General features: G+C 41.8%; 1 long non-coding RNA gene across 1 annotated transcript; it reads right to left on the bottom strand.

Annotated features, from left to right (window-relative positions):
- Positions 1 to 20,490: 20,490 nt before the first annotated feature.
- Positions 20,491 to 22,976, bottom strand: LOC120438683. Its single transcript, XR_005612039.1, has 3 exons — positions 22,936 to 22,976; positions 21,227 to 21,400; positions 20,491 to 20,551 (listed from the first exon to the last, which is right to left on the bottom strand). It is a non-coding gene; the product is annotated as an uncharacterized LOC120438683 (long non-coding RNA).
- Positions 22,977 to 24,022: the final 1,046 nt, after the last annotated feature.

Raw genomic sequence — 24,022 nt, 5'->3', positions numbered from 1 at the left:
TATTTGAATACATAATATATTTGATATATACTGTAGATGTACTTATCAGTTAGGTATTGCAGTTTGTCTCTTGTAAATACAGTCTGTGAGCAGCTATGAGCTCAAATATCTTTCTAGAAACACTAAATTTTTTGCTCTTCTGTTGGTTTTACATATATTTACAGAACATTAATATTGATACCACCTGGAGTCACGTGGTACGCCGGCCCAGGATGGCAGCTTAAGTCGGAGCTGCGCACGCCCCCCTAAACCTCATTAAAAAATAAGTTAGAGCCATTAGTTTGATTTATTGTGGGTCTGGACCTGGCAAATTCTGTGGAATGAGTCAGAAGAATCATTATTTCACGCGACGACTTCTATAAGATCTCTTCTTGACTTCTTGAGCAGGTAGCGCAAGACATGAATGCGGTGAAAGGGGGAATTAAGTCTCTTAAGGAAGCGGTGAATGGTCTAGGTGTTAGGGTGGATGAAGCAGAGACAAGAATCTCCCGTTTGGAGGATGAGGAGGCTTAAGCTAGCTCAATAAGTAAGAATTTGAGGGCACAATGCAGCTTCAATAAGATTCAAATCTGGCAACCTTATTCCATCTATTTTGGATAATAATAATAATAAGCTGACCACCAGTAAAAAGGAACTTAATAATGCTTTTACTAAATTCTATCAAGAGCTATATACCTCCAATGGATTAGTAGAGGAACAGAGCTTGTCAGATTTCACCTCCTCCATCACCGTGTGGTACGCTGGAGCCACCATCAGGGACAAACAGAGACTGCAGCGTGTTGTGCACTCTGCTGAGAAGGTGATTGGCTGCAGACTGCAAGACTTGTATGCCTCCAGGACACTGGGGCATGCAGCTTGGATCAGAGCTGACCCTTCTCACCCTGGACACAGTCTGTTTGACCTGCTCCCCTCAGGCAGGAGCGGTTCATTCGCACCAGAACCTCTCGCCATAAGAACAGTTTCTTCCCCTCTGCTGTTGGACTCATGAACAATAACCATATGACTGTTCGCACCACTAACACATGACCCTACACTGTGTTCTCTGCATCTGTTCCATTTTTGCACTGATCACCACCTGCATTCATGTATATATCTATATACTTAGCACTTTTAATTCTTATTTTTATGTTTATTTAAGCGTTGTCTGACAGAATGTTTTGCACTAAGTACCGCAGCAATTTCCTAATGTTGTAAACCTGCTCAACATTTGGCAATAAAACCCTTTCTGATTCTGATTCTTTTCTTCTATTAAAACTCCTAGTCTGTCCGAAGACCAAAGAACTGTATTAGAAGAAAAAGTCACATTAGCTGAAGTTAAGCAGGCATTTGGTGGTCTTAGATTGGGCACATCTCCAGGCAATGATGGGTTTCCTTCAGATTTTTACAAGGCGTTTGTGGATGAATTAGCTCCAAGACTACTGTCGGTGTATCAAGATGCGATTCAGAAGGGGAGATTACCACCTAGTATGCGATCAGCAGTGATCACGTTATTACACAAAAAAGGGAAGGACCCTCACTATCGTGGGAACTGTCGCCCAATCTCATTAATCAACATGGATGAAAAGACTATCTCCAAGAAACTTGCTTCGAGGCTTGAGAAGGTACTTCCTAGCTTGGTGCACAGCAATCAGGTTGGTTTCGTGAAAAATAGATGTTCTGCAGATAATTTACGTAGAATATTGCATATATTCTGGAAGAGCAGGAATAACTTGGGCTACATTCACACTGCAGGTCTTAATGCTCAATTCCGATTTTTTTCATCAAATCCGATTTTTTTGGTGTGGTTGTTCACACTACAAATAAAATGTGACAGCAAACGTGCTCTAGTGTGAACGGTTCAAGGCTCGTTTGTCTTCTCCGGTGTGATAATTGACGTCTGTCTTGTGTCAGTGAATTAAAAGACGGATTTAATGCGACATGACCATTCACACAGCAGTTGCTTTCTAAAACATCAGATATGTATCAGATTCAGTACCACATACGAAAGTGACCTGGATCGGATTTGAAAATATCGGATTTGTGCCGTTCACACTGTCATACCAAGATCGGATATGGGCCGCACACGGTCAAAAAAGTCGGATTTGATGCGCTTTCGCCTGCGGTGTGAACGTAGCCTTTGATCCTGTTGTCGCCTTCTCCTTAGATGCAGAGAAGGCCTTTGATAAAGTTGAGTATGCCTTTCTGTTTTATACGTTGAAGAGATTTGGTTTTGGTCCCATTTTCAGGCAGGATTCAGTTAGTGTACACAGATCCAGTGGCTACAGTTTCTACCAATGGGATAATGTCACCCTCCTTCTCGCTAAGTTAGGGCACTAGACAAGGTTCACCTTTATCACCTCTCATTTTCGCCCTGTTTCTGGAGCCTCTGGCTATTGCATTACTTGAATGTAAGCACATCAAAGGGGTGGATATGGGTCAAAAAGAACATAAAATATTTTTGTACGCAGATGACATTCTTTCGATTGCAAGTAACCCAGAACAGGCTGTTCCTGCAATCTCCTCAATTATTGATTCCTTCTCTGTAATCTCTGGCTACACCATAAATTGGTCTAAGTCCGAAGCTATGCCTATTTCTAAAATGTGTCCTCCAGCCATTAGGAGCTCATGGCAATTCAAGTGGATGCCCGAGGGTTTGACCTACTTGGGGATTAAATTGACACCTGGTTTGGATAAGATAATGCAAACAAATATCTCTCCAGTGATCCAAAACATTCGCCCTCTTTTGCACAAATGGGTCAAAATGAATCAGTCCCTTTTGGGCAGAATTAACCTGGTGAAGATGATTATTGCTCCAAAGCTCCAGTACTTTCTTTGTATGTTACCTATAGCAGTCCCACATAACCTGCTAAAGCTTTATAATACACGTGTGGAGGGTTTTGTGTGGGTAGGCAAAAAGCCATCCTTTAATCAGTCCAAATTATATGCTGCCAAACATAGTGGCGGGTTGTCTTTATCCAAGATGGTCTGGTATCATTATGCATTTTATCTTTCTCCGTTAAGATAAATAACTCTCACCCATGTCGGGAGAAGCCGACATGGGTGGCGATTGAGGAAAGTCTAGTGGCTCCTACACCTCTAGAGGCCTTTTTCACTCAGAGGAGTAGACCAGTACCGTTTAAAGATCCAGTGTTGGCTTTTATACACGAAACCTGGCTTAGAGTTCACCAATTTATCAACACCAGGCCCTATCTTACCTCTAGAGCCTCTATCTGGTACAATAAGAAACTATTAATTGGTAAGAAATCGTTCAAGTGGGAAATATGGGTTAGGGCAGGTATCAACCAGTTTGGGGATTTATTTGGTCAAACTGGCATGAAATCATTTGCTGAAATCAGACAAGAATTGAATCTTGATCAAAGGGAACTTTGGAGGGGTTTTTTTAAGTCAGACACTGTATTAAAGCCATTCTGAACACTAACCCAGACCCTCCATCTAGTATTCAGGAGTTGTTCGCAGCTCCTGGTATCAATAAAAAAATCAGAGCGTCCAAATTCTATGGGATCTTCAGAGAGGTACATTCGCCCCATTTGGAGGGACTGAGGTTGTGCTGGGAGAAGGATCTAGGAATTCAGATTTCAGGGGATAGTTGGATGATGCTGGTTTCTTTGTGGTATGCTTGCTCATGTGAAGCACAATCTCAGCTTATCCAAAACAAGTTACTCCACAGAAGCTACTGGACCCCAAGAAAGCTAGTCAGGTTGAATCTAGCTGACAATGACACCTGCTGGAAATGTCAGAAAGAAGCTGAGACTGTCATGATCCTGGGTCTGTGACCCAGCACTTTGAGTTTATTATTATTGTTATTATTTTCTAGTTCATTCTGATTTTGTATTAATTCTTTAGGTTGGGTTCTCGTGTCTTATTATCCCTACCTGTGTCTTCTCTCTGTGCTCTGTTTGTGTTCCCGAGTTTGTGTTGTAAAACAGTCTGTTTTACAGATGCAGGCTCTGGATGGAGCCAGGAGTTCGAAAAGATTTGACATGATGATTAAATTGATTTCATTCCTTAAACAGGTTTGCAGGCCCGGAGCAGATATACCTGAGAGGAGGATTGCTGAGGTGTTTTGAGAGATGATATGACTAACCTTTTTCTTTTAATTTCCTAAGCTCGGGTGAAGCAGTTTGAGTTTTGACACATGAGATGTGTAAAAAAAAGGGGGGATTTAAGGGTTAATTTGAAATGAGTTTTAGGATCATTTTATGACTTATGAGGCAGAAATTGTTATTTTCATGTTTAAGTTAAAGGATTAAAATGAACTGAATCCTGTTTAGAAGATAAAATGCCGGTGTTCATAAGAAGCTGTACACCAAACTTAAAGGGAAATTGCGGGACACTAAACTAGTGAAGATTTTAGGAGTAGAAAATGTTTTATTTCTTTTTGATTTCTAGAATAAGGCTTACAAAAACCAGATATTACATAGATTTATTTCTAGGGTAGGGCAGAGAGTTTCTTAAGAGGATGTTAAAAGTGTCGCTGACCTAAATGAATAACATTGAAGATTATCTACATAGAAATGATTTTTATACACATTGCATTTGTGCCTATAAAAGAATTGTGGCTCAGTTTATTAATTGAAGGTCAGAAGCTTTGGCTGGCGGTATGTCCAGGCAATCTATTGTGCAAGGAGACTTAGAGCGTAGAAGGCCGCACACGCTTACAGACATATAGAATCCATAAACACACATGACAGTATTGATTCCAGGCCAAAGGCCTGAAATTCATTTAGCTTCTAACTGAATTTGAGCCTGTCTAGTTGCAAGTGACAGAAAAGAGGAACTGAATAGGAGTTTCGCTTGTAATGAAACTGTGTGACATGTAAAATACCGAAATAACAGCTAACTAAAGTTTATAGAGGACAATAACTGAAACAACAGTAATACTTATGAGTGACATAGGAGGTTGCTAGACTTATCATATAAAATGCAGTTACAGAATAACGAACGCTTGTCGAAGTGACCAAGGTTTCTTGCTTTAAAGCAGGAGCAAAGGGAGGAAAGCATATATATTTTGGTTAAGTCTGATAAAGTATAATTCGAATGTACCATTAAGAGGAGCAAAATGAAACAAAAATGCTATATCAAGAACAGGTTATAACACAGGAAATGTGAGTTTTAAATTGAAGTTAGTGTTAACACACAGGAGTTGTTTCTAGGCAGCTTTTAGCTATGATAAAATTTACGCATGAGTAATTGCTTATATGCTTAAACTTAATTGATTAAAATGGTTGTTTTCTCTTTGATCTTTTAGTAGAATAGGCGCTTATAATGATTTTCTTGTGATCTATTGTGAAAGGTGACTTTAGGTCAGAGTTACTTGCAGCAGCGAGAGTTTTGTGTACAGGATGTTGATAATCAGATAAGGGAGAATAGAGCGAGCAACAGGAAACATATGCAGGGACGTGAAAGCAGCGCTTTAAGAGTGTTAAAATGCTGTGTACTGAGATGAGTAACGTTGAAGAATATATATGAATAAAAGTCAATAAGTCAAAAACATAATTAGGTTCATGCTTTTGAGTAGGGAGTCTCAAACATGATAGCTTGACCCAAGTTTGAATAAAGAGAAAAATTGATGAACATAAGTTAGGGAAGCGTAGTAGGGAGAAGGTGTTTTCTATCCTTTACAGGAGAAGATTTCCACGAGAGAGGGAGCCAGAAGAGGAGCACAAACCACTCAAGCATGAGTGTTCTCAAGTGGGAGCTGGCATTTTATTACTGGACCACCTAGATGATATGAGGTTGTTGCCAGAAGACTGCTAGAGAGGGTCAGAGCAATGACACAAGTAAAGTGTGGTGACCCTCTAAAGAGAGTCACCAAGAGAGGGAGTGTGGATAGGAGGGAAATATTTTGCTGCTATTGTTCATAATCATCATCATTACCATTGCATTAATAACATAATCTACAGTATTGATATTGCATTCAGATGTTTAAACATACTGGCATCATATTAACTTTTATTACAGGTGCAGTGATAACCACTTTAAAATGTTGAGTTGAATTTATAATCTTAAATGCTTTTGAATGCTTTTTATAATCTTAAATGTTTATATGCAGATTACATTGCAGTATAAGAGAAAAGGCCTAACTCTGAGTACAATCTGTGCCAAAGTAGACAGGAAGCGCAGGCTTTTGAGCGTGCTTGTGAAAGTGAAACTAACCAGAGAGCATTTAAGGTCGGCAAACACACATACACACACTTACACAGCAGTAAGACTCAGGGTAGGTGAAGGTTCAAATAATATTTTGTACAAGCTTGCAACTGCAAAATTGTGCCTGCAAAAGAACAGTTTGTTGCAGAACTGTGCCTGATGTTCTGAGATAAATGGGCGTCCGGCGGCGACAGGAAGACACCTGGGATGGAGATGGAGAAAATGTTCTTTTCAAACTGTGTTAAAAGTCATTGTGGTTTTGATTTGACGTATGCATGTATTGTATCGGATGATGTATGAGGGGGCGTCAGTAAACATACCCTGATGATATAAAACCATTCCTGTGTAGTTTTGGGGCGGAGATCCACAGCTGATGTTTTGCAGTGTACATCTCCCCACGCGTGTTCATTAAAATCATCGTTTGACTTAACCCGGCCGGACCAGTGTTGTTATTTGGAATTCCTCCTGTATCCCTCCTTAATATTTGAACCCTAACACTATTCACTTTACCTAACATTATTAAGTTAGCTAAAGAGTCGGGATGCTGTGTAAGACATAAATAAGGCTAAAATACAATGGTTTGGACATTCATTTGCATGTTTCCCTACTGTAGGGGTCTCTGCCAGTATGCAGGGCTCTGAGAGGGTACAAGATGACAACTTTGTCAAAGCTGAACTAGGGCAAACTACGCTAAATGAGCTTTTTAGCTAACAGCTACAATCAGCATAAAAGTTAGGCTTAGCTTTGCAGTTTGCAAAGCAGTTTCCAGTCTCCAGAATCAGTGAAATGCATTGAAATTTCTGTTTCTGCTCACTTTCCTGAAGCACGCGCTTTTAGGAAAAAGAGAACCCAAGAAACAAACTTTAGGGCCAAAGGTCAAATATTTGTTTAGTGGTTTATAGTTCAAATTCTAAACCTTTTATTCATTTACATTCTGAGAGCCTTATTGTTGTTACAGTAAAGCAAAAACAGACAGATGTATAGAGAAAAAAAAATCAAATAAAAATACTAACTATGCTAAAAAAACAAACCCCCCTGATGTCCATAAATATGGTTGAATAAAAGGTTCTTAAAATTGTAAAGTAACATGTCAGGTAAAGTTCTTCATGTTTGTACTTGAGTAAATGTGTTGATCTACTTTCCAACAGTTCCAGCAAACACATGGAGCAACACAACGAGAACACACAGTGAGGTGAAGTGAGTGAAGTGGGTCAGGTTTTCATCACTGCAAAACACACCCACACATGTCGGGGAAGTGGGAGGGGCAGTAAGAGTGGTGGGAGGGATAGTGAGGGGAGCAGTTGGAGGAGCGGTGGGAGGAGCAGTGGTTTGTAATGAACCGTCTGGGGAGGTGAAGGTAACAAAGCCTGGTGGTGTCCCTGTAACTGTGTCGCTGATCCATTTCTGGTACTGGGACACAGGAGTGTAGACTGAAGGAGATGCAGTGCATCCAGGCACACTGAAAACTCCACTCTGGAGCCAGACTGATTTACTCTGAGTCATGAGTGGCGCTCCAAGTTTATCCTGTGGAAAGACAGTGATGAAAGTTATTAGGACGGATGTGTAACTCTTAGAGGTCGACCTTTTTCATCTTTGTTGGTAGTTTTGTTACAAACTGCTCAAATAAATTAAGGGAGCAGTTGATCATCACAGTATAACACAGTCAGTAAAACGTCATGGATATCAGTCTGTCCAGTTAGGAAACATGAACCACTGTGAATCCATTTCAGCTGCTTTGGTACAAATGAAAGTGACGATTCCACAGACAGAAAGTTTCAGACAGCTCTTTTAAAGGAATCAGTTTCATCAAATAAATTAGAGGGTTTAAAAAACCAAAAAAAAACAACCTTTGATAAAACATGAATATTATTATTTATAGACAACTACAGTAAAACAAGTAAACCAAAGTGTGACTAAAAGTGAGATTATCTCAGTGACAGTCAACAACAGATTATAATAAATAAAGTTGTGCTCACCCAACATGAATCTGTCTCTCTAGTACAGATGATGCTGTCTGGGATCCATGGAAATCTGGCTTTGCACACATTGTTTCCCACTATTGATACTTTTGCCTCCTGCAGGTTAAAGCTGAATACCTCTATTTGGAGAGAATTTAAACATCAGACTTTTCTAAAGACTCCAACACAATGCTGTAAAATCAAATAAATATTTTATGTTTTACCAATGCCACCAAAACCGATAGCCCAGCTGCTGGTCTCATTGTTGAAAGTGCTGTTTTCTGAGGCTAAGCAGATTGGCTGAATATAGTCTGTGAAATTCACAGGAGCCGACAGCTTCAGAAGACAAATGTTGTTCTCACGAGTCGACGAGTTGAATCCAGGATGGCAGGTGGCGTTTATCACGTTCAGCCTCACTTCATTTGGGTTTGGACCTGACAGGCTGTTGCTGCCCAGCAAGACCACCATGCTACTGTAATCCCTTCACACACAACAGATTTTTTTTTTTTGTAACTCATGTTGATCATTGTCACAGAGCAAAGCAGTCGATGTCACGAGTTTCCTTTTTCCTTTCAGTCCTTTGTCGTGTGTGTGTGTGTGTGTGTGTGTGTGCACAGGTGGTTGAACCTGCTGGCACATTACATAAATGAGTAATTAACTCTGATGGTCAGATTCATCTATAACACTGAGTGAGTTTATGTTTCTAGTGTTTGAGAAGAGGAGCAAGCTCAACAAACATCAGCAAACACACAAACTGTGTGTGATACTTTTTTAAAGCAGGAACTTTTTCCAACATGTCCAGATATGTAACTTACATCTTTATGATTCGTTTTAGAGTTTCTAAAATCAGATCTTGGATCAGTGAATGTGCTGCTGATAATTCTGTGTTTTCCAAAGGTTGCATGAAAGTATCAGATTAGTTCAGGTTAAACTGGTTAGTTTGCAGGGCTGTGGTGAAGGTTACAGAGGTGCTCTGTGCTCGGTGGAGGGCATGGTCAGTGTTAGAGTGCACCAAGGTTAGGAGACGTCAAAGTCAATTTATGCCGATCCTTAAGTTCTCTTTTGAATGCTGGCGTTACAGAGAGCAGGGTTTGGATATCAGCCATAGAGCTCATGTAAATCTGTTTATATGTTGCTGAACTGAGTGGTGAGTGTGACGTGACGTCAGCTGATCACAGCCTGCACACAAAGAAAACTCACAAAACAAATGACTGTGTGACTGAGTCTTTCCCAGCATGTGTTCATTAATGAGCCTTACAGAGGTGCGTAGTTGTTTTTATTAGCAGCAGGTTCCCCGTTTAAAGTCTTTATGCTAAGCTAACCATCTTCTGACATGAATGGACAGAATGAGGTCACTATTTTCATGTGACAGCATATCTTTGACAAATCAATGCTCCTAAAAAACTATGAATTTATAGTCTTGGATGAAATCAAATTAATGTGACATCTGGTTTGATTGTTGTGCAGACAACTCTGTACTTTGCAGTTCAGCAATTTGTGCGACAGCTGTGGATTTTAATGTTAAAAGAAGTGAGGAAATGTTTTAAAAAAATATCTCTAGTGCACATAAATATAACACTTCACCTTCATCATCATATTACTCCTCAACAAAGTGTAAACTTGTAGCAGTGACTCACTTTGGTACGGAGGATGCAGCTGTCAGCACCCACTGGTCAGTGATCAGAGACCCTGCAGAAAAAGTGTTTACAGTAGTGAACCAGGGCCAACTTCCTGGTGCAGCATCACGAACTCCTGTGATGCTGCTGCTGTTCACAGCACTTCTGCCACATGCTGACAAGAGAAGAGAGAGCACAGCTAAACAGATCAGCCACCACATTAAAACCACTCAGAGAGATAACACTGATCAACGCCCTGCTGAGAGATCCTGAGCAGTGACATTCATGTGGATGTTATTTTAACATTAGACTGTGGTTTACATGTGATCCACAGCTGTTCCTCCTCTGTGTCAGAAAACTGGAAGATTTTACTGAACAAAATCATTTCACAGTTTATAGAAAAACCAAAGTCAGCACACTCTGTCACTGAAACAAATGTGGACGTCACAGTTTTATATGTGCTCATTACTGTAAAGCTGACAGAAGGAAGACAAGGTTCAAATGTCTTTGGATGCTTACTGGGCTGCTCTGAATGACAACCTGAAAATGAGAAAACACAGACAAACCTGTTAAACATGTGAAAGTAAGCAGTGATTGGTTTCTTCGAACTTTTAAGAAAATCTGCATCTTTGCTGAGACAAACTTCAACTCTGTCATCGATGATGTTGATAATTTTGACATAAAACCTTTAAACATTAACCTACCAGTTCATCTTTAAGTGACATGTCTTTGCTTTAAAGAAAGAGAACAACCAATCAAACCATTTTCTCACCTTTGCAGAAGAAAATGATCACCACAGTGAAGCAGCACACAAACTGTTGGAGAGCCATGGTTAACTGCACCTGTTTCAGGTCATCTTAGACTTTAAATATGTCAAATTTATGTCCAGCTCCGCCTGTTCCTAGCAGTCATCAGGGCCCCACCAAAGAATCAAGTCAGACTCGTTGGTCTTTGTGCTTTTTTGACTGCAGTTAAGCATGATGCAATGAAATTTGGGGCAGGTTCAATTTTTTAGTTCAGTTTTATTTATACAGCCCCAAATCACAACAACAGTCACCTGAAGCTGCTTTATACTGTAAGGTAGACCCTACAGTAGCAGGTGAAAGTCCCCACACCCAGTCTTTAACCTTTAAATGTTACATGGTGTTACGTGTCTTCTCTAATTTTTTCCTGTTTGTTATGTGTGGTGATGTCAGAGAGTCCGCACTAAATAGTCATTAGAAGAAAGCACACACAAACACACACACAGAGTCATGTTTTCATATTTTAGTGAGGACATAATGCTTTCCCGAGCCACTTCCCTTAACCATAACCATCAAAAGTGAATGGCTTACTCTAACCCTGAGCCCAAACCTAACCATAACCTAACCGTAACCCTGACACTAAAACAAAAATGCCTTCAAACTCCATTTTATCCCCATAAGGGCTCTTGTTCCCCACAGAGATATGTAACCATGTACACAGAGACACACACCAAGAAGCAGGAGGGAGGCAGATGAGTAAGAGAACAGCTGTTACAAAGACAACAAGCTGCAAAGGTGAGAAAATGAGAGCGAGACAGTAGAATGGTGCTAACAGAGCTTCATTATGTTGTCTCATAAATGATTGTGTGACTGATTTAAATTCAGTGCCACACAGACATTACTTATCCACACAGGGAAAAGCAGGTGGTGGGTCACATCTGCACAGAACCATGTTGTAATCACTTCAAATTCATACACAGAAATTTGTATTTTAAAACATGAATTCTGGTAACAGTAAAACAACAACGGCCATTTTGCATTGAAGCACACAGACGGCTATATTTCAGTTGATTTTATTAGTGTTACTGTGTGTTATGTTAAGGCACACCAGTGGTTTGCATCAAAATCACTTCTCAACCTCTGATGAATGCATATTTTGCTGTAATCAGCCTCAGCTCATACTTATCACAGCTATATTGTGTAAATCACTTCTCTATAAATGCCTCTAGTTCTCTTTTTTATTGTGTCATTATCAGTGTTGGGTAAGTTACTTTAAATTAGTAACTTAGTTACATTACTAGTTACTTCTCTAAAAAAGTAACTCAGTTACTTCAAGTTACTCGTTACTTTCAGAGTAACTAGTTACTAGGGAAAGTAACTTTGGTTTTACTCAGAATTCTCTTGTTAATGTGTTGCTTCCGTAACTGGATACCCAGCCAGACTGCCAGTCTTCTAGCTTGCTTACTTGCCACAAGTGCACTGTGCCACCTACCAATAGAAAGGAAAAAATAATGTGCACATTTCCACGAGAGAAATCCCACGCCTGGACCGTCGTTGACCGCCGCCATGATTCTAGCCTGCTTTTTACATCCAACACAAAAACTGCAGTCGTGGTGCTTTTGATTGTACTCAGAACTTGGAAATTCTGCCTTCTGAATAGGAAGATGTAGGTAACACCAGACTGCAGATGAGCTGCATACAGAGCTGGACTGGGACAAAACAATCGTCCCGGGCATTTTGACTCGAGACCGGCCCGCCATTATAGGAAAAATCATAAAGCCTTTGAATGAAAATAAACACTGTTGTGACAGTGATGTACACTGTTCTGATGGTATATATGTATCAATCTATCAATCGTTTGTTGTAAGACTCAGATAATTATTTTTTAAAAGCGAGACATTTTAAATGAGAATAATAAAGAAAAGTATTTCCTTGTGCCCCCTTTCCTGTTAATGCCCTACCTGGCCCCTAGCAACACTTTGCTAGACCCGCCCCTGCACAGTTACCAGCTGTCAGCTACATAGAAAAGGATCCTGGTGTTATTTGTCTCTCAGAAACAGTTCATAACTTCCCTTCAACTCATTCATGTCACGTAAAAGGTAAACCTGTTTCTCCATCACCTGTTCAGCTCTGATGATTCAGTGAGGACATCTCCTGGTTTCATCTGCATGTTTCCCTCTCACCAGATAACCAAACCGATATCATGACCAGCAGCTTTACAGCTGTGGCTCCAGCAAACATCAGCTGATACTAGAAATTAATATTAAATAAATTCTAACAACAGCTGATCAAGCTTAAACGTGCTGCTGTTGTTTAACGCGACATCCGCTGGTTTCCTCTTTCTGGTGCAAAGTGGGCGATAAACAAACAAGAGAGAAAAGCCGATCAGCTGATCATTGATCAGGTTCGTGATTGAAGTAGCAACAGGAGAGGAGAGAATGAGAGAAGAAGAGGCAGCTGTGCAGCTTCAGCTTTGTGTCTTTTTCATTGTAGCTGAAGTCCGGGACAAACTGTGTTCCTTTTCACCTCAGTACTAAACGCCGTAATATTTTCTCTGAATACCAGACGATTCTGTTTTTAGGGGACGGTTGGAAACTCTAATAATTAACCGTATGAACAAAATAAAGTTCAACATCAGTAACATAGCACCCACCCAGCTGTATAGAAACTCTGTCATGCTAGCTAGCACGCAGTACGAAAATGTCAGCATAACGAAAATAAACTCCACCTAAACTTGGTTTATATCTGACTCCGATAGACTGCAGGTCATAACTTCTTACCTGAAGTTCAGTTCACCTGACACGCAGCGGACCGCGGCCGCTTCGGGTCTCTCCTCTTGCCTCCTTTTCCTTCATCCACCTGCTGGCTTCCACCACTTGCTAATGTTATTGAATCTGTGGAAGCTCCGCGATATCCACCACACGAAGTAACGAGTAACGAGCCTATCTAAATCCCAGTAACGAGTAACGCGTTCCTGGTTTTGGCATAATAACTAGTTACCGTGCTCGTTACCACAATAATAACGTAGTTACTGTAACGCGTTACTTAATAACGCGTTAGTCCCAACACTGGTCATTATCACTTTTGTCCACCAGGTCCCTGCAGAGTCCCTGCACTTTCTCCTCCAATTCTGAGTAGTCGGGTTCGGATCGCAGCTGGGCCTCCTGGTGATCCAAAGCGCACAGGCTCCATAGGGTTTATGAGATGTGGGTGATCAGTCCCAATCAGCAACAGGGGCGAAACTCTGCTGAAGGTTTGTAGGGGCAAGTCCTTCAGATGTCTGTACCTTCTCTTGAGCATGGTAACTGGATATGAATGCTCAGCTAAGCCAAGCTGCTGGGCAGTGAAGGCATTAGCTATGTGGAAGGATTTCTGGAGCTGCAGGATAGGGGACAGTGTGAATGAAACCCATGCCCCATGCAACGTTTGGATATCCTGTGTCACCGGTTCGTAATTGAGGTGAGAGACAAACGACCACAGGTCCAAGTGCGTCAAAACAATGATTTTATTAAACACATGTGTGGAGGAAATACACCGTCACAATCCTCAGCATAAAATTCCCCCAAGAAAGCATACTCAGAATGTTTTATACGTCAGGGTATTATAACGCCCCCTCATGCGTCAAAGCAGATACATGACATGCATCAGTTACAACAACCACGACCTCTGACACATTCAAAAAGAACATTCTCTCCGGTCTCGACGCCAGGTGCTTCCTGTCTTCTCGCTTCTTCTCGCTTATCTCTGGAACATCAGAAACACATCCTACTAAATTGTCACTTATGCAGGCACAAAATGCAGTTGCAAGCAAAATATATCTGAACTCTTACCTAGAAATGAGCCTATATACTGTGTGTGTGTATGTGTGTGTAGACTGTGTGTCTCGACCTCAGCGCACTCTGTCTCACCTCTCACCAGACAGACGGCCACCTCTAATATGTGCAATAACATAATTGAAACTATATGTGCAATATATTGAATAAATGTTTTAATCACTACTCAAAGCTTAATAAAAGGATATACACGAATAAAAAGAATATGAATGAATATGAATGAATAAACATGATATTAAAATGATATAATCCCCACACCTGACAGATAGTTCTCAAGGCGAGGTCTTCAGGTGTGCCTGTTAGGCCCAGTTGCTGAGCTGCAGAGGAGAGCAGCATGGTGCGGTCAGAGCCATCATCCATGATGGCATAAGTGTCCAGAGTTATGTCACCATTTCTCAGGAGAACTCTGATCACTTTAAGCAGAACACGGGTAGAATCTGAAGGTTTATCCAGGTGGAGTATTTCAGTTGCAGAGCTCACCAGGCAAGCACCCTCCTTCACACTCTTGACGTTGACCTCATGCAGGATCTGAAGGTGTTTGCCTTGACATAGGCTGCAAGCTTTCTTCAGATTGCACTGTGCTGCTTGATGTGATCTGCCGCATTGCCAACAACGCTGGTTTGTTTTGATCCAGTCTATGATTTGAGTCTTATCAAAAGACTGGAATATGGGGCACTGACTGAGATAATGGTCCTCCGTATCATAGTAGGGGCAGTAAGCTTTCAGCGGGCCTTTCTTCTTGCTAGGGGCAACTGGTTTGCTGCTCACCGACTCGACAGGCTGCTTCGCTGGCAGATTCTCTGAGCCATGCAGGATAGTGGCCATGCGCCTTACTGACTTCGCCTCTCTCAGGCGGTCTGGTTTCTGGATGGCCCTCTCCTTCTGCACTGTAGCCCCAAGCTGGGTACTGCTATCTTGGCACCATGTTTCCAGCTGCAACCAATCCGAAAAGTCTGTTGGGTTGTATTCTACCCCTGGATGGCGACACATGTGCCTCCGGAACTCAGACCTCATTTCAGCTGGCAGCTTACTGAGGAGCCGTGCCACGTGAGAGCCACATTTCAGTTCCACTTCGCCATCTGGACCAAGCATCTTCAGCATACCAACTAGAGCCCGAATCTGCAGTGCGAATCTTTCAAAAGTCCTCCACATCCCTGTGACAAATGTCCGGTGCATCCATAACACTGGCAATCTTCCTGAGGGCTAACTGGTGGGGCTGACCAATCTTCTCCGATAGGGCTGCCATAGTGTCAGTATAGGGGGATGGAGAATTGAGATATGCATCAGCTATGAGACGAGCTTCATCTAGTTTCAAATGATCCATCAGTATCTGAAACTTGAAAAGCTCTGTCCCCTGGTGGCAGCAGATTGTCAAGTGCGATTTTTAACCGGGCAAACTCGCTCGGGTCCTTCTTAATGAGATCAGGAATACTTGGAGTTGGACCCCTGTATGTTTTCTCTTGTGCCATTACACGTGGTGGTTGGTGGGCTGGCGATGGATGAGGTTTATAGTGCAATGATGTTGTGATAGGTCTTGGTACCTCGGCGACGGGCTGCTGGCTCCAGATGTTGGTGGGGGCTTGACTCTCGAAACTGGGATAGGCCCTAGCAGAACACTGCTCCTGCCAAGGGGGGTTCGAATGTTGCTGAATGATAGGTGGATGTTTAAACTGAAAGGAAGGTACACTGTTGGGGAATGGCGGGGTTGGCTGACTAGCCGTCAGTGTCTGCTCTTTTAACAGCTGTAGTTCACCCATCATCCTATCCAATGTATCAATCATTGTAGCATCCTTGGGTGGAATACTCTGAGCTGTTGGTGGGCGAAAGTATGGCCTTTGGTATTCTTGTTGAGCATGGATGTCCCGCCTATTCTCATACTGCGGCCATAGACTCGTTCGTGCATCTATTTCAAGTGTATGGGAACTAACTGTGGGGGCACTGATGGGCTGCATACATTGGGAGGAAGACGGAGGGGGTACCTGTATTGGGGGTGGTCTTTGGTCCCACTGATGTGACAGGTAACCACCTCTGTCTGGTTCACGTGTTAGGGCGTAAGGCTGAGGTCTGCCATTCATACCACACTGCGAACCCTAAACCGCAGATATTTCCCATGGTCGATGGAAAGGAGAAGGAGGCTGATTCTTCAGGCCATCCCTACTGGAAACACGCTGCTGCATATCCTGCAGATCGTTCGGAGAGGCGGTCCATTCATCCACGGTGTGTTCCCATCCAGGCTGACTTGTCGGGCTCGACCAGCGGGAGGTCTGTACAGACACTGCCGATGAGGCGTACTGCTTTCGCTCTTCTAGCCCGGGTGCATACTGTGCTGTGTACGAGAGACGGTAGGATGGACTAGCCACATAGCGAACAGGTCAATACACATTGCACTTCTACATCCACTAAATGTCTAATTGGCATAAAAGACTAAAACTGTCCTTTCCAGGCAGGGCTCCACGTCTACTCACAGTTCTTTAGCGACGCACACAACTCACACCGTGCGTAGACATCCCCTGCTGAGTCAGTCTGCCAGGTGGCTCTTGCTATGTGTTAGCTCCAACTCTGATCACTGGAACATGTGCTCAATAGTGCAACTGTGCTCTCTCGCCACAAGGGGGCTCCGCCACACAGCTGACAGCCTTTCCAACAACACACAATAAGAGAAGAAAGGAAACCATGGCAACTATGTTAATCCCTAAACCCCAAAGGTTTTCACAGCAGAACACCAGAGGAATACCGTCTGGACATCACAGGTTCTGTACAGCAGCGGTCCGTGAGTCGTTTGGTACTCGTTTTTTCATAAATATAAAATAATCATTAACTTTTTACATTTTTAATCCTTCAAACACCCTTTTCTGGTACAATGCACTTGTTTGAAGACAACCTCAAAACTCACCATTTCATATATCAGCAGTGCTACTGGAAATTATTGTACAGTGGTCCCTCGGTATAACGCGGTTCACCTTTCACTGATTTTTTTTTACAGCACATTGTTTTGTGCGTTCTGATTGCTGTAGACCATTGTCAATCAATCTAGTGCCGTGTCTCCTGTACAGCAGCGGTCCCCAACAGGGCCACGGACCGGTACCGGTCCTTGAGTCGTTTGGTACCAGGCCACGAGAGTTGAGGCTCCGCTGTGAAATTTATGGTTTTCAGGGTTTTTTCATTAACTCAGTTTCCCTGGGTCTTTTCCCTTGTTGTAGTTGTTTGTCTTGTTTTGAAAGAAATATTTACATGTTGCCATAGCGACCAGAGAGCATTAAGCGGCAGAGAGGAGGATGTTACTCTCAATGTTGGCGCATTTTCAGGAGGACGCTGCTTATAAAGTTACACAATTACACACTACATTCACGTTTATTATTATATTTACAAAATACCACAGTTTTTGTCTTGGTCGGGTCATTTTATGTGGTTGATCGTTTTCTCCTCATTTTAATAAATGATCTGCTTGGTCTTTGTTCCCCACAACATATCACCAATTTGAAAAAATCCAAATTAGCTGTATGGCAATACATGAAAAACCGCGGACCCAACATACAAGCTGGTTTACGGTTATTTAAAAAAAACAAAAACAAAACATGTCTATGCAGATGCCCAAAGCTTAACAACACAGCCGCTATAACAACTTAACTTTTGTACAACCAGATTTTCCATATAGTTACTGTTGAGTTTATCTAGGCACAAACCCCGCTGGAACACGAGACCAACTAACTGCACGACAAAACAAGACAAGACAGAGCTCTTTGTCTTTGTGGCTCATGAGAGAAGTCAGCCCAGGCCTTCACCTGTCCTTAGCCAACTTCGACTGATTCCTTCGCTACAGCCCTTTTTACTGTCAGCAAGCAATCATTCATGAATATGCAATTACACATACACGTGACATTCTTAAGCAGGTATCTCTGAACAACATCAGTGTCTGTATTCTGTGTGTGTGTGTGCGCTTCCAGCTATACCATACATTGACATACGACCTTTCAATGAACTTAAACTGTATGCAGACAAACAGAAGTAAACGTCTTGCTAGAATATAAAAATATGAACTTGCAATAGGACATTTAAAGGTGTGAAGTCTTACACTCTGAGATAACGAACAAGACAGTGTGTTTTCCACAGCTATGATGGAAATTATAACTTCAAGCCTGCTTCCGCTCATCTCATGGTACACAAGTGCACACAGACTCTTATCAGACCTAATAAGGATAGGATACTTTTATCAGCATACAAATGATTAAATGTTTCTTAAATATCTTTTCTTAAATAATTAATTCTGACAATTACATTTGAAAATGTTTTCCTCTCCCGCTTCAACCACCATCGTTATCAGAAACAAATATCCTCTATGACCCGCAATGAATCCTGGGATATAAGTAGGACACGAAGGATACATCGGACCCATCCTTACAATTTGGGTAAAAGTAGGACGCATTTTTACCACATTTTGAGTACTCTTTGAATTCGGACAGCCTTCGTTGCGTCGCTGTGATGTCATTGCATCCAAATATCATCATCAGTTTCAGCCGTGATTTGGGAGCCAATTGGAAGCCAGTGCAGGGAGGCCAGAACCGGAGTAATGTGCTCAAATTTCCTTCTACCAGATAAGAACTGTGCCACAGCTTTCTGTACTAGTTGCAGGCATGTCAGAGTGCCCAGTCCAACCCCTATTAAAAGGGAGTTGCAATAATCCAAGAGTGAGGTTATAAAAGCATGGTCAACTGTCAATGGAGAGTAGTATTGGTAGTCAGTATAAGCTTTTAATGATATAAGTTTGCATATGATAGAATACTGCATGATGACCTTTTGATGACTTAGACTGTTGTCCACTACAGGACTGTTTTATAAATTCTTTCTCACAGCTGAACAAGCTGTTATTATTTCACTACTGTCAGGAAGAGGAGAGCTGGACACTCTTATCTGACGCTCCCTAACAAGAAGAGAGGCCGCGTCTTTCTGTATCCCACAACACACATGCATACACCCAAACCACTCTTATCTTCACTCCCTACGCACTAACTTTCCTCTGCCTATGAATAGACATATTCACTGTTGTATTATTTTTGCATATAAATAAAGACAGGTGCAAGAACAGAGCGCGCATCGCAGGGCCCCCACTCTGGTGTGAGCGTTCTGTGATCGCCCTTGTATACAAGTAAATGCTGCAGCGTCTGTGTGTTTCTACCTCTAGACTCTTAGCTGAAGAAGTGTCTTTAGAATAAATCTCTTGACATCAACAGTCTCCAAGTCACGCATTTTAAGCGAATTCGGACACAGCTCTGGTCTTTATCTGATCAATGAGCTCATTTTGACTTATTTTATTTATTTTATTTCCTGATGTGTCCTAATGTCACGCTAGCAGTGACAGGAAGTGACCTATACCCTGCTTGTAAAAATAGAAGCTCTTTTTAATTAGAGTGCAGCCTCAAGTCTGTAAAACTTTTCCATTGATCAGTATTGGACTATTGATCAGTTCAGTAAATCAGTCACACGCTGTTCGTGGATTGAGGGTGGCGCTGGAGGAAAGGTAATGGGGTCATTTAAAGGTCAAAGGTGAGTGTCATGTGTTCAAAGCTGCATCACTGCCCAGTTTAACAGCAAAGATTAAAAATGACTCAATGGTTTCAGTCACAGACAAGAAGTTCGTGTTGTGTCTTTTCTCACAGCTGTTCTTCGTCTCATCTCACCTCATCTGATCTATGTTTCCAGGTGTGCCTGAGGCTTCTTTAAAGGTGGGAAAAGTGAGCTTAATGGGAAAACTGCTGTGCTGGGTGACTAATGTGAGGTGGAGGGCAGAAGCTGGAGGTCTGGATCAGATCCACATGACAGAAAAGCAGGAAAAGATTCAGTCCGAGTCATTCCTTTGATTCCAATCAGCACATTTATTGATCATTAGTATCCACATTAAACATTAAGCACTGATTCGTCCACCGAGGCTCAAACTGCACACATACATGAAAACATGATATTTGTCTTATAAAAACATGTTTATTATTCAAAGGTGTTTAAAGCCTTTCCAGGTGAGTTTGTTCCAGGAGGGTCTGAAGCCAGAGTCAGACTGTGCAGAGACTGTAGAAGGACAGAGCAGTCCAGATACACTGATGATCCTCTGTCAGATCCAGAGGGACACACAGGGATGATGCTGGACTCTACATTGTGTCTGACAGTGGAGCTGTTCTCAGAGCAGTTCACTCTGCAGCACTGACAGTCATCTGCACTTCTTCTCATTCCTCTGTCAGTCACACAAGCTGCTGCTGCTATTCAACCTGCAGAGACCAGAAGGAAGAGCAGAGGAGATAAACGAGTGTTTCCAGAGACTCTTCATCAGCTGTCAGTCAGTGATGCAGCACATCCAGTATAAAGAGCAGCAGGGACTTCAGTGCTGGGACTGTGCTAGGACTCATTGTTGCTTCACTTTTTCTAATCTTTGGATTTTTATTGAAGTTGATGAAAATGTTTTTCACTCCTAGCTTTAGTTTGGACTTTCATTCATTAGAAGAACCTTGGTCTGTCCACTCTGAGCTCTGTAGGAACCCCAACAACAAGCCCAACAATCCAGATGGAATGGTTCCAGCTGTTAACTGGAGGAATTCCATCCAAACATCTGCTCTCACTAAATTCTTCCTCACCTACAGTCTGTGTTCTTCACTGCTTTAAACCTGGAAATGAATGCAGTCATTGGTCTGCGTGCTGCTTTGTTCAGAGAGCTGATTGGCTGTTGACAGTGTTTGATCAGAGTGTGTCAGCCGTTACTATGGTCACCATGAAGGCAGAAACAGGCAGTGTTTGTGTCCAATCCTGAAGCCTGTCACCATTCTCCTCTCACAGCTTCACTGAGAAGCTGCAGCTTTACAGGAAACACTGGATCTTTGTTTCATACTAACTTTGTTTAGTACAATACTGCTGAGAGCACCACCCACTCACTCCATCACTCTACTGACCTCAGAGTCTCCAGTCTGCAGTCTGGACTCTGCTGAAGATCAGACAGCTGCTTCACATCTGGATCCCCCAGGTTGTTTCTTTTCAGGTCCAGCTCTCTCAGATGGGAGGGGTTGGACTTCAGAGCTGCTGCCAGATATTCACAGCTGATCCCTGACAAACCACAGTCTATCAATCTGTATAAAGAATGAAATGTGTAAGTTTATTAGACAAAGTGTGAGCTTGAAATCATTCAGTGTTTCATAATCTGTTCAGAGCTGAATAAGGTTCAGAATGTAGAAGTTTAGAAAATGGAAACTCCAAACAGCTGAAGCCAACAGGAAGCAGCTTCAAACAGGAAACTGTGCAGAGTTTCAGACTATATGCCCTGACGCAGCCAGTTGGATTTTGGAGATTTGAATCTCTGTTCTGTGACTAAGTCCTTAAATCATTTCTTCCAGTTTGTCCAACAAGACAGACTAAGTATTGGACATGTTTTGTGGCTCCATTAGTGGACCACGCCTCTTGCCCTATGACAGCTAGGGCACAGGCTGCAGCCCTGTGAGCCTAACCTGATTAAACAGTTAGCAAAAATGATTCATAGATGGCCTGAAATCCCCCAGTTAGCAGTTTGGTAGATAGCTATGACATGCTAATCCCATCCAGCAGCTGTATTCTACCTGTAAGCTGATCCCTGCTGAGCCAAAGCACTTTTTCATATACAAATTACAACCTTTAATAGAAACCTATTGGTCAGCATCTTATTAGCCTGCTGTTCGCTTCATTCCACAGAAAACAGAAATTAACAGAGTTGATAAAGAATAAAGAGAAATGTGCTGATTTAAAGCCTTTGAAGTTCTTCAGATGATCTCTGTCCACTTATTCATTCATGTAAGCTATCTAAATGGTAAATGGCCTGTATTTGTATAGCGCTTTTCTAGTCACTAAGGACCCCAAAGCGCTTTACACATCCAGTCATCCACCCACACACACACACACACACACACACACACACACACACACACACACACACACACACACACACACACACACACACACACACACACACACACACACAGGTGATGGTAAACATTGTAGCCACAGCCACCCTGGGGCGCACTGACAGAGTCATACTACTAAAAATGTATAAAACACATACAGTTATACCTAAAATATATTAGAGAAAAATATTTTGGCCTTCTTTTTTTTTGACTGTATACAACAACTCAAGCGGCGTTTCTCTGCATCTCTTTATATTATAATCTAATGCAGCTTTGATCTTCACAGTCTGCTTCATGAAACTCATTCTAACCCTGAATGTCAGAGTGTTCCTCCTTCTCTGTCCCATCATTCATGCTGGCAGTGGAGGAGATTTGGATGTTGGACTGTGTTTTGGATGATGTGTGTATGTTTGTGTTGGACTGCTGTCTGTAAGGCAAAAGCACATGTTGCTTTGGATTTCAGTGTCAGACAGACTTTAAAGGTGGAATGAAGAGTTTGAGAGTTTGACAGTGAATTATCCAGTGGAGGATTTTTCTTCTTCATTGAAGGTTTGAAATGTGAACATTGTTCTGCTACAGTCAATGGACTAAACCAGAGAAGAAGAAAACAGACTTCACCATGAAGATCCTCAGTGTGGATCAGTATAATATCAGCGTGATGTCTGCAGTTTAGTGTCAGCACAACTTTCACATCATATTCATCTCAGCACAACTAAAACATGCTGACTGACCTCAGAGTTTCAAGTCCACATCCTGGACTCTCCAGAAAACCACACAGCTGCTTCACTCCTGAATCCTCCAGCTTGTTCACGCTCAGGTCCAGCTCTCTCAGATGGGAGGGGTTGGACTTCAGCGCTGCTGCCAGATAATCACAGCTGATCTCTGACAAACCACACTCCCTCAATCTGTATAAAGAATGAAATGTGTAAGTTTAGTAGACAAAGTGTGAGCTTGAAATCATTCAGTGTTTCATAATTTGTTCAGAGCTGAAGAAGGTTCAGAATGTAGAAGTTTAGAAAATGGAAACTCCAAACAGCTGAAGCCAACAGGAAGCAGCTTCAAACAAACACAACAAGAGAAAAAAACAGAATTTTTCACAGTGAAGTTGTACATTTCTAACAAGAGCGTTTTAAAGACACTTTGTTTGCTTATTCAATCCATCAGGCTCCAAAATCCTTCTGCTCATTTTTCTCGTGGGGTTCTTGATTCTCCATCTCTGTGTCATCCTCTTTGTTCTCAGTCTTTTGTGCATCAATTAACACTCACATGTGGAAAATCAAAGTTTCGCTGAGAAAAAGATGATCATCAGTAACAGTGGTTATGAAAAAACTCATTATTTTTCAACATATCCCAGGGTTCCTCTGGGATCATTGGAACTTGTAGACCTGCAGCATTTTCTAATGATTAGAGTCTAACGTCAGAATATGATCCACTCACTTCTACATCAACACATATTTAAACATGGTTGTGATCAAACTGCATCAGAAATTCTCAGGCTCCGCTCCAAAATGATTTCCAGTTTCTTCACTGTAAATGCAACATGTAAAGCAGGTCTTGAGAAACATTAGCAACATGACAGCTGAGTGTCAGCTTCTTCTTCTGCATCATTCTGCATCAGGTTGTTTTCATGCCAGAAAATGTCACTATAACATTTAGTAGTTTTGAAAACTACTCGAATAACAAGTAGTTCTGACGAAACTTCAGCTTTTTTCAGATGGCCATTATGCTTTCCCAATATTTCTTCAAATTTTTTTTTAATTCCACTATATTTCAACTAAATATGGTTGAAATATAGTGGCATTTTTTTGGGGTGCCACA

Source organism: Oreochromis aureus, linkage group 3, assembly GCF_013358895.1.
Source record: "Oreochromis aureus strain Israel breed Guangdong linkage group 3, ZZ_aureus, whole genome shotgun sequence".
Lineage (NCBI taxonomy): Eukaryota > Metazoa > Chordata > Actinopteri > Cichliformes > Cichlidae > Oreochromis > Oreochromis aureus.
Note: the sequence above shows the minus strand (reverse complement) of the source record. Positions and strands in the feature narration are given on the sequence as shown.